A 10141-nucleotide genomic window follows, 5' to 3' on the forward strand; every position below is an offset into this window, starting at 1 on the left:
TTTTTATGTCAACTATCGTCACTGAAGAACAAGTATATATCAGTTTCCTTCTTTTATATTGATGACCAAGAACAGATATTGTTGATACTTAAATAGCAGGTTAAAATTTGACATACAATTTCCTCTTTGATACAACATGAGTGAAATCAATACAGTATGTTCTTTTTTGCACTACTACTTCGAATTTACTAACAGTGATACCTGAGGGGGTACGGTAAAAGATTGATATAAAGGTATACATATCATCCAAATCTAACTCAATAATGATATTTTGCAGATGTACTTGACATGCTTTCCCAAACGGCAACAAGAGATCACAGACACGCAGCGAGTTTCAAATATCCTGTGATATTGTACTCCTCTTCTTTTTCTTTTTCTTCTTCTTCCTCTTCCCGTGATATTAAGATGTAGTACTAATATCCGAAGTTGGCTATCTAAGCATGACAAACGGTCAATCCATATACTTTGTGTTTTTTGGTTTACGCATAAGGAACAAGATCTGATAGTTGCACTTGGTTAATGAGGGAGCTTTTGCAAGTATGGTGTTGGTCATAGATAGCACGACATTTATGGATAAACATGTTTGTCTAAAACTTTGTCCGATTTACGAATAAATTTCACATAGCTTTAGTTTGTCTCAAGAGAAAGTAACAAAAACCTCTTTACCGCGGTAATTTATTTCTTCGAACACCCACTGAAACACTTGGATATCCCAGAAGATCATACAAAAAATGTATCACCATCAACATGTAAGTCGCCATGTCAACCTAGATGATACAGCTATATCCATGTACCTCCTAAACAACAACTTGGTTAATTTGCAATAACGCATAGTGATTAAGAAGTAGTTACAACCTCCTATAGCATTCAGTTGGTAAAGACAATTGTAATACTAACAGTGATATTAAGTATAGTAATATCAAGTAGGTTGTACTTTTTAATTTCACGTCAAAAAAGTAGTTTGCACTTGTATTATATACAAAAACACTATATACATATTAGTTTATTTTTTGAATGAAAATAAAAAACTAAAAAATTATTAATTAATTAATTTCAAAATCTTAAAGGATCCATTTATAGAAACAAACTCTATGGAGAAATGTGAAGAACTTAAATTCATGAAATTTCTAGAACCTAATTGATATTTTCAAATGAAAGTATATGACATAATTAATGTAAAACATATGAGTAATAATTGGGAAACAATGGCTTCTAAAATACAACACAAATATATGAATATGTACCATAAAGATAGCATTTAAAGATGTTGCCCGCGCACATGCGCGGGCCACTGTCCTAGTTCATGAAGAACAAAGTGACAAGCATAAGAGGACAAAACACGAGTAACTTCAAGATTCTCGACATAAAGAGGGGAAACTTAATATTATTGAAATGCATATAACCATATTTCCCTCTCTTATAATAACTTTCAGTAGCATCATTGATGAAATCCACAATATACCCATCACTTAAAACATTCTTATCATGATTCATATGCATAGAAGTATCATTAAATTTGGCATAAGAAGAGTTATTCTTATTAATAGTAATTGGAGTAAGATTATTATCAAGAATTTGAACATGGTAAACAAATTGCATATTAAGGGAATTGTTTTTGGTAATCCAATCATGACTATGACAAGTTTCATAAGGATAGTTAGAACCTATATCATAGCATTCTTTATAATAATCATCGGAGATCGGGGGCACAGTGTCATCATAGGAAATAGAATAGTTATCTTTCACAGTCGGTTTATCTGTGTCCACACCATCATTGTTATTAGAAGGAGATGTATTAAGAACATAATGACCAGTAGCTAAAGGATTTTCAAAAACCTCTTCCCCAAGCTTAGAGCTTTCTATATCATTATGGGAGGAAGCATGGATAGCACTGACACTATGGCAATTATTATCATCATTTTCAGAATTAGTTTCCCGGAGATTTGTAATATCAAAAGTAGTGTGCTCATTCAAATCATGATCGCTAATGTATGTAAAGGGCATAGGAAGATCATCGTATTCAGATTCATTATCACAATAATCATTAGGAGCAACATACTTACGGTTACCTAGCGTTATCTCATTCACGCGGGGATACGCCGTTACCTCTTTCTTTTTATTCTCCTTCTTCTTCTTCTTCTTCTTCTTCTTCTTCTTCTTCTTCGTTCCATTCTTCTTCTTCTTCTTCTCTTCCTTCTCCTCATTCCCTTCTTTAGGAGGAAGAGGCTTGAAGGGTGGCTTGTCCGCATAACCTGATTTACTTTCAGAAACAATAGAAGAAACTTGGGAGGATCCCTAATTTTCATTAATTAGTTGAAAACACACAACGGTCCTATCATATTTTGGCAAGGTATCATCTTCTAAAATATTTTGTATGTAAGTATTTGTATGGCTATTATCAATGCAATAAGAAAAACACCCATGCAGGACATCATCAATATCAAGACCTCTCATATGCAACAAAGAGATTTTTCTTGACAGTTCCTCACACCCCAAAAATAAAGTAAGTTCATCATGCTGATTAGGAGTAATTTCATCATCACAATACAAATTTGCAGCACTCATTGGGTTCAAATTATCATTGGAGGAGTATTGAAAATTAAAATGACCCACTTCATGGCAAACTTCACAAATAAAAGGATAAAGGGCACAAACTTTTTTACCAAGATCATCTAGAGCCCTAAACCACTTTCTAGTTTTTTCATTAGCATGATGGATACAATATTCATCTTTGATTTGATTAATTTCACAAGGTCTATGTATTCCACGAAAATTAACATGCTTATAAGAAATAGCATTCTTAGGAGTTTGAGCATGCTTATTGCAATAATTAACAACAATTTCATTCTTCATGCAAGCCTCTTTAAAAGGTTCATGATACTTATCAAAATTCTTTTTAGGTAATTCAAAATGAGAAGCAAAGGCTTTATAAAGATTTGCAGCAACTTGAGAGTCAAGACCATAAGTAGCACTCATATTTCGAAATTTATCGGTATCCATAAAAGTTTCAATGCATTCATAATCATAATTTATACCCGACTCTTTACCCTTGTCGTTCTCCCAATCTTCGAGCGTTCTCCTTAATCCGATCAAGAAGGTCCCTTTTAAACTCTTCTTTGTTGCGCGTGAATGATCCGGAACAAGTAGCATCCAGCAAGGTCTTATCTTGAAAAGAAAGTCTTGCATAGAAATTATCAATGATGATATTACCTGGAAGCTCATGATTGGGGCATTTGAGCATTAAAGACTTCAATCTCTCCCATGCTTGGGCAATACTCTCTCCATCATGAGGCCAGAAATTATATATTCGGTTTCGGTCTTTGTGAATTTCACTTGGAGGATAGAATTTAGAATAAAATAGAGGCATAATATCCTTCCAATCAAGAGAATGCTCATCCTTCAGCAGTTTATGCCAATGCGCCGCTTTACCAGACAACGACATAGAGAATAATTTCTTCTTCACTTCATCCATAGAGATACCTGCACATTTGAATAACCCGCATAATTCATGCAAAAACAAGTAAATGATCTCCGGGATGCACAGTTCCATCCCCTTCATAGCGGTTATCCATAACACGTTCAATAATTTTCATAGGTATTTTATATGGAATACTTTCAGTAGGTGCATTTAAAATATCACAAGCATCATTAGAGTTATCGCATATGGGAGATAAAGTATTATCAGAGCAAATTTTCTCCCCTAAAGATGGGAAGCTAAAAAGGTCACAAAAACTAGCTTCCCCAAGCTTAGACTTCTCCATAGCATTAGCAGTAATTGCATTCATACTAATAATATCGCTACTAGCATGCGAATAAGGTTCCATTGGTTTTTTAATGTTCGCACCAAACAATTCTAAATCAGGAAAAAGATTAAAAAGCTCACCAAATTTTTTGTTGTTTTCCATTATGCCTAACTAGTGAAAATAAAAACAAGAAACAAAAAGATGCAATTGCAGGATCTAAAGGAAATAGCTTCGAGCACTCACACACCGGCAACAGTGCTAGGAAATAGCTTAGTAGTCGGATGATGTGAATACCTTTTACCTTACCTCCCCGGCAACGGCGCCAGAAAAGTGCTAGTTGTCTACGGGAGCTTCTATTCTTGTAGACAGTGTTGGGCCTCCAAGAGCAGAGGTTTGTAGAACAGCAGCAAGTTTCCCTTAAGTGGATCACCCAAGGTTTATCGAACTCAGGGAGGAAGAGGTCAAAGATATCCCTCTCATGCAACCCCTGCAACCACAAAGCAAGAAGTCTCTTGTGTCCCCAACACACCTAATAGGTGCACTAGTTCGGCGAAGAGATAGTGAAATACAGGTGGTATGAATAAATGCGAGCAGTAGTAACGAGTGCCGGAAAATAGCTTGCTTTGGCGTGTAGTTGATGGTGGTAATATGGTAGCAGTAGTAACGCAGTAGAAACGAGTAAACAAGCAGCGATAGCGATATTTAGGAACAAGGCCTAGGGATTACACTTTCACTAGTGGACACTCTCAACATTGATCACATAACGAGAATAGATAAATGCATACTCTACACTCTTTTGTTGGATGATGAACACATTGTGTAGGATTACACGAACCCTCAATGCCGGAGTTAACAAGCTCCACAATTCAATGTTCATATTTAAATAACCTTAGAGTGCAAGAAAGATCGACACGACTAAACCAAGTACTAACACGGCATGCACACTGTCACCTTCACACAATGTAGGAGGAATAGATCACATCAATACTATCATAATGATAATTAACTCCACAATCTACAAGAGATCATGATCATAGCATACGCCAAGTACTAACACAGATGCACACATTGTCACCATTACACCGTGCAGGAGGAATAAACTACTTTAATAACATCACTAGAGTAGCACATAGATAAATTGTGATACAAAACACATTGCAATCATAAAGAGATATAAATAAGCACTTCACTACGCCATTCATAACAGTGAGTAAGTATTCTGTGAAATATAGCCTAAGAGACCCACACGGTGCACACACTCTGTCACCTTTACACACGTGGGACAAGGAGTCTCCGGAGATCACATAAGTAAAACTCACTTGACTAGCATAGTGACATCTAGATTACAAGCATCATCATATGAATCTCAATCATGTAAGGCAGCTCATGAGATTATTGTATTGAAGTACATAGGAGAGAGATGAGCCACATAGCTACCGGTACAGCCCCGAGCCTCGATGGAGAACTACTCCCTCCTCATGGGAGCAGTAGCGGTGATGAAGATGGCGGTGGAGATGGCAGCGGTGTCGATGGAGAAGCCTTCCGGGGGCACTTCCCCGCTCCGGCAGGGTGCCGGAACAGAGACTCCTGTCCCCCAGATCTTAGCTTCGCGATGGCGGAGGCTCTGGAAGGTTTCTGTGGGTTTCGTCCAACATAAAAGGGTTTTCGCGATGGAGGCTTTAAATAGGCGGAAGGGCAGCCTCGGAGGGGGCCTGGGGCCACCACACCATAGGGCGGCGCAGCCCCCCCTCTGGCCGCGCCAGGGTGTGGTGTGGGGCCCCCAGGGCTTCCCTCTGGCGGCTCTTGGGTGTTCTGGATGGTTCCGGGAAAAATAGGAACCTGGGCGTTGATTTCGTCCGATTCCGAGAATATTTCGTTACTAGGATTTCGAAACCAAAAACAGCGAAAACATGAACCGGCACTTCGGCATCTTGTTAATAGGTTAGTTCCAGAAAACGCATAAATATGACATATAATGTGCATAAAACATGTAGATATCATCAATAATGTGGCATGGAACATAAGAAATTATCGATACGTCGGAGACGTATCACAACTGTGCATTGATTCTTACATACTTGCTTATTTGCATTCATCATATTACTTTGTGTTGACAATTATCCATGAGATATGCATGTTGAAAGTTGAAAGCAGCTGCTGAAACTTAAATCTTCCTCTGTGTTGCTTCAATGCCTTTACTTTGAACTTATTGCTTTATGAGTTAGCTCTTATGTCAGACTTTTTGATGCTTGTCTTGAAAGTACTATTCATGAAAAGTTTTGCTATATGTTATCTATTTGTTAGCAACTATAGATTTTTGCCTTGAGTCACTGCATTCATCACATGTGCTTTATAATAGTATGATCAAGGTTATGTAAGTAGCATGTCACTACAGAAATTACTTTTTTTTATCGTTTACCTACTCGAGGGCGAGCAGGAACTAAGCTTGGGGATGCTTGATATGTCTCCAACGTACCTATAATTTATGATGTTCCATGCTTGTTTTATGACAATACTTACATGTTTTGCTTGCACTTTATAATGTTTTTATGCATTTTCGGGAACTAACCTATTAACGAGATGCCGAAGGGCCGCTTGTCGTTTTCGTTGTTTTTGGTTCCGCAAAGGCTGTTCGGGCAATATTCTCGGAATTCGACGAAACGAAGACCCAACATCTTATTTTTCCCGAACCTTCCAGTAAAGTCGAGGGGGACCGGAGGGGTGCCCCGTGGGCCCCACACGTGTCGGCCGCGCGGGCTCCACCCCGGCCGCGCCGCCTGGTGTGAGGAGCCCCCGTGGCCCCTCCGACTCCGCCTCTTCGCCTATTTAAGCCGTCCCGACCTAAATCTTCGATACCAATTGACGAAACTCCGGAAAGACTCCGGGGCGCCGCCACCATCGCGAAACTCCAATTCGGGGGACGAAGTCTCTGTTCCGGCACCTGCCGGACGGGGAAGTGTCCCCGGAAGCCATCTCCATCAACGCCATCGCCTCCATCATGCTCCGTGAGTAGTTCCCCCATGGACTACGGGTTCTAGCTGTAGCTAGTTGGTACTCTCTCCCCCATGTACTTCAATACAATGATCTCATGAGCTGCCTTACATGATTGAGATTCATCTCGATGTAATCGGTGTTGTGTTTGTTGGGATCCGATGGATTGTTACATTATGATTAGTCTATCTATAAAGTTTGTGAAGTTATTGTTGCTGCAATCTTGTTGTGTTTAATGCTTGTCACTAGGGCCCGAGTGGCATGATCTTAGATTTAAGCTCTATACTTATTGCTTAGATTGTATCTACAAGTTGTATGCACATGTCTATGTCCGGAACCAAAGGCCCCAAAGTGACGAAATTGGGACAACTCGGAGGGGAAGGCTTAGATATGAGGATCACATGTTTTCACGGAGTGTTAATGCTTTGCTCCGGTACTCTATTAAAAGGAGTACCTTAATTTCCAGTATATTCCCTAGAGGCCCGGCTGCCACCGGCTGGTAGGACAAAAGATGTTGTACAAGTTTCTCATTGTGAGCACGTATGACTATATATGGAAAACATGCCTACATGATTAATGATCTTGATGTTTGATGCGTGTAGTTGACACGTCCGTTGGGAACCCCAAGAGGAAGGTGTGATGCGCACAGTAGCAAGTTTCCCTCAGTAAGAAACCAAGGTTTAATCGAACCAGTAGGAGTCAAGAAGCACGTTGAAGGTTGATGGCGGCGAGATGTAGTGCGGCACAACACCAGGGATTCCGGCACCAACGTGGAACCTGCACAACACAACCAAAGTACTTTGCCCCAACGAAACAGTGAGGTTGTCAATCTCACCGGCTTGCTGTAACAAAGGATTAGATGTATAGTGTGGATGATGATTGTTTGCAGAAAATAGTAGAACAAGTATTGCAGTAGATTGTATTTCAGATGTAAAGAATGGACCAGGGTCCACAGTTCACTAGAGGTGTCTCTCCCATAAGATAAATAGCATGTTGGGTGAACAAATTACAGTCGGGCAATTGACAAATAGAGAGGGCATGACAATGCACATACATGATATGATCAATATTGTGAGATTTAATTGGGCATTACGACAAAGTACATAGACCGCTATCCAAGCATGCATCTATGCCTAAAAAGTCCACCTTCGAGTTATCATCCGAACCCCTTCCAGTATTAAGTTGCAAAACAACAGACAATTGCATTAAGTATGGTGCGTAATGTAATCAATAACTACATCCTCGGACATAGCATCAATGTTTTATCCCTAGTGGCAACAGCACATCCACAACCTTAGAACTTTTTGTCACTGTCCCGCATTTAATGGAGGCATGAACCCACTATCGAGCATAAATACTCCCTCTTGGAGTTAAGAGCAAAAACTTGGCCAGAGCCTCTACTAATAACGGAGAGCATGCAAGATCATAAACAACACATAGGTAATAGATTGATAATCAAAATAACATAGTATTCTCTATCCATCGGATCCCGACAAACGTAACATATAGAATTACGGATAGATGATCTTGATCATGTTAGGCAGCTCACAAGATCCGACAATGAAGCACATGAGGAGAAGACAACCATCTAGCTACTGCTATGGACCCATAGTCCAGGGGTGAACTACTCACTCATCACTCCGGAGGCGACCATGGCGGTGAAGAGTCCTCCGGGAGATGATTCCCCTCTGCGGCAGGTGCCGGAGGTGATCTCCGGAATCCCCCAAGATGGGATTGGCGGCGGCGGCGTCACGCAAGGTTTTCCGTATCGTGGCTCTCGCATCGGGGGTTCCGCGATGAAGGCTTTAAGTAGGCGGAAGGGCAACGCGGGGGCCACACGAGGGCCCCACACGCCGGGCCACGCGGCCGGGGCCCGGGCCGCGCCGCCCTGTTGTGTCGGCGCCTCGTGGCCCCACTTCCTTTCCCCTCGGTCTTCCGGAAGCTTCGTGCAAAAATAGGACCCCGGGCGTTGATTTCGTCCAATTCCGAGAATATTTCCTTTGTAGGATTTCTGAAACCAAAAACAGCAGAAAACAACAACCGGCTCTTCGGCATCTCGTTAATAGGTTAGTGCCGGAAAATGCATAAATACGACATATAATGTGTATAAAACATGTAGATATCATCAATAATGTGGCATGGAACATAAGAAATTATCGATACGTCGGAGACGTATCAGCATCCCCAAGCTTAGTTCTCGCTCGTCCCGAGCAGTAAACGATAACAAAGATAATTTGTGGAGTGACATGCCCTCATAACCTTGATCATACTATTGTAAACATATGTAATGAATGCAGCGATCAAAACAATGGTAATGACATGAGTAAACAAATGAATCATCAAGCAAAGACTTTTCATGAATAGTACTTAACTCATAAAGCAATAAATCAAAGTAAAGGTATTGAAGCAACACAAAGGAAGATTAAGTTTCAGCGGTTGCTTTCAACTTATAACATGTATATCTCATGGATAATTGTCAACATAGAGTAATATAACAAGTGCAATATGCAAGTATGTAGGAATCAATGCACAGTTCACACAAGTGTTTGCTTCTTGAGGTGGAGAGAAATAGGTGAACTGACTCAACATAAAAGTAAAAGAAAGGTCCTTCAAAGAGGAAAGCATCGATTGCTATATTTGTGCTAGAGCTTTGATTTTGAAAACATGAAACAATTTTGTCAACGGTAGTAATAAAGCATATGTATCATGTAAATTATATCTTACAAGTTGCAAGCCTCATGCATAGTATACTAATAGTGCCCGCACCTTGTCCTAATTAGCTTGGACTACCGGGATCATCGCAATACACATGTTTTAACCAAGTGTCACAAAGGGGTACCTCCATGCCGCCTCGTACAAAGGTCTAAGGAGAAAGCTCGCATTTTGGATTTCTCGCTTTTGATTATTCTCAACTTAGACATCCATACCGGGACAACATGGACAACAGATAATGGACTCCTCTTTAATGCATAAGCATGTAGCAACAATTAGTGTTCTCATATGAGATTGAGGATATATGTCCAAAACCGAAACTTCCACCATGATTCATGGCTTTAGTTAGCGGCCCAATGTTCTTCTCTAACAATATGCATGCTCTAACCATTAAAGTGGTAGATCTCTCTTACTTCGGACAAGACGGACATGCATAGCAACTCACATGATATTCAACAAAGAGTAGTTGATGGCGTCCCCAGAAGCATGGTTATCGCACAACAAGCAACTTAATAAGAGATAAAGTGCATAAGTACATATTCAATACCACAATAGTTTTTAAGATATTTGTCCCATGAGCTATATATTGCAAAGGTAAATAATGGAAATTTTAAAGGTAGCACTCAAGCAATTTACTTTGGAATGGCGGAGAAATACCATTTAGTAGGTAGGTATGGTGGACACAAATGGCATAG

Source organism: Lolium rigidum, chromosome 3 (assembly GCF_022539505.1).
Source record: "Lolium rigidum isolate FL_2022 chromosome 3, APGP_CSIRO_Lrig_0.1, whole genome shotgun sequence".
Lineage (NCBI taxonomy): Eukaryota > Viridiplantae > Streptophyta > Magnoliopsida > Poales > Poaceae > Lolium > Lolium rigidum.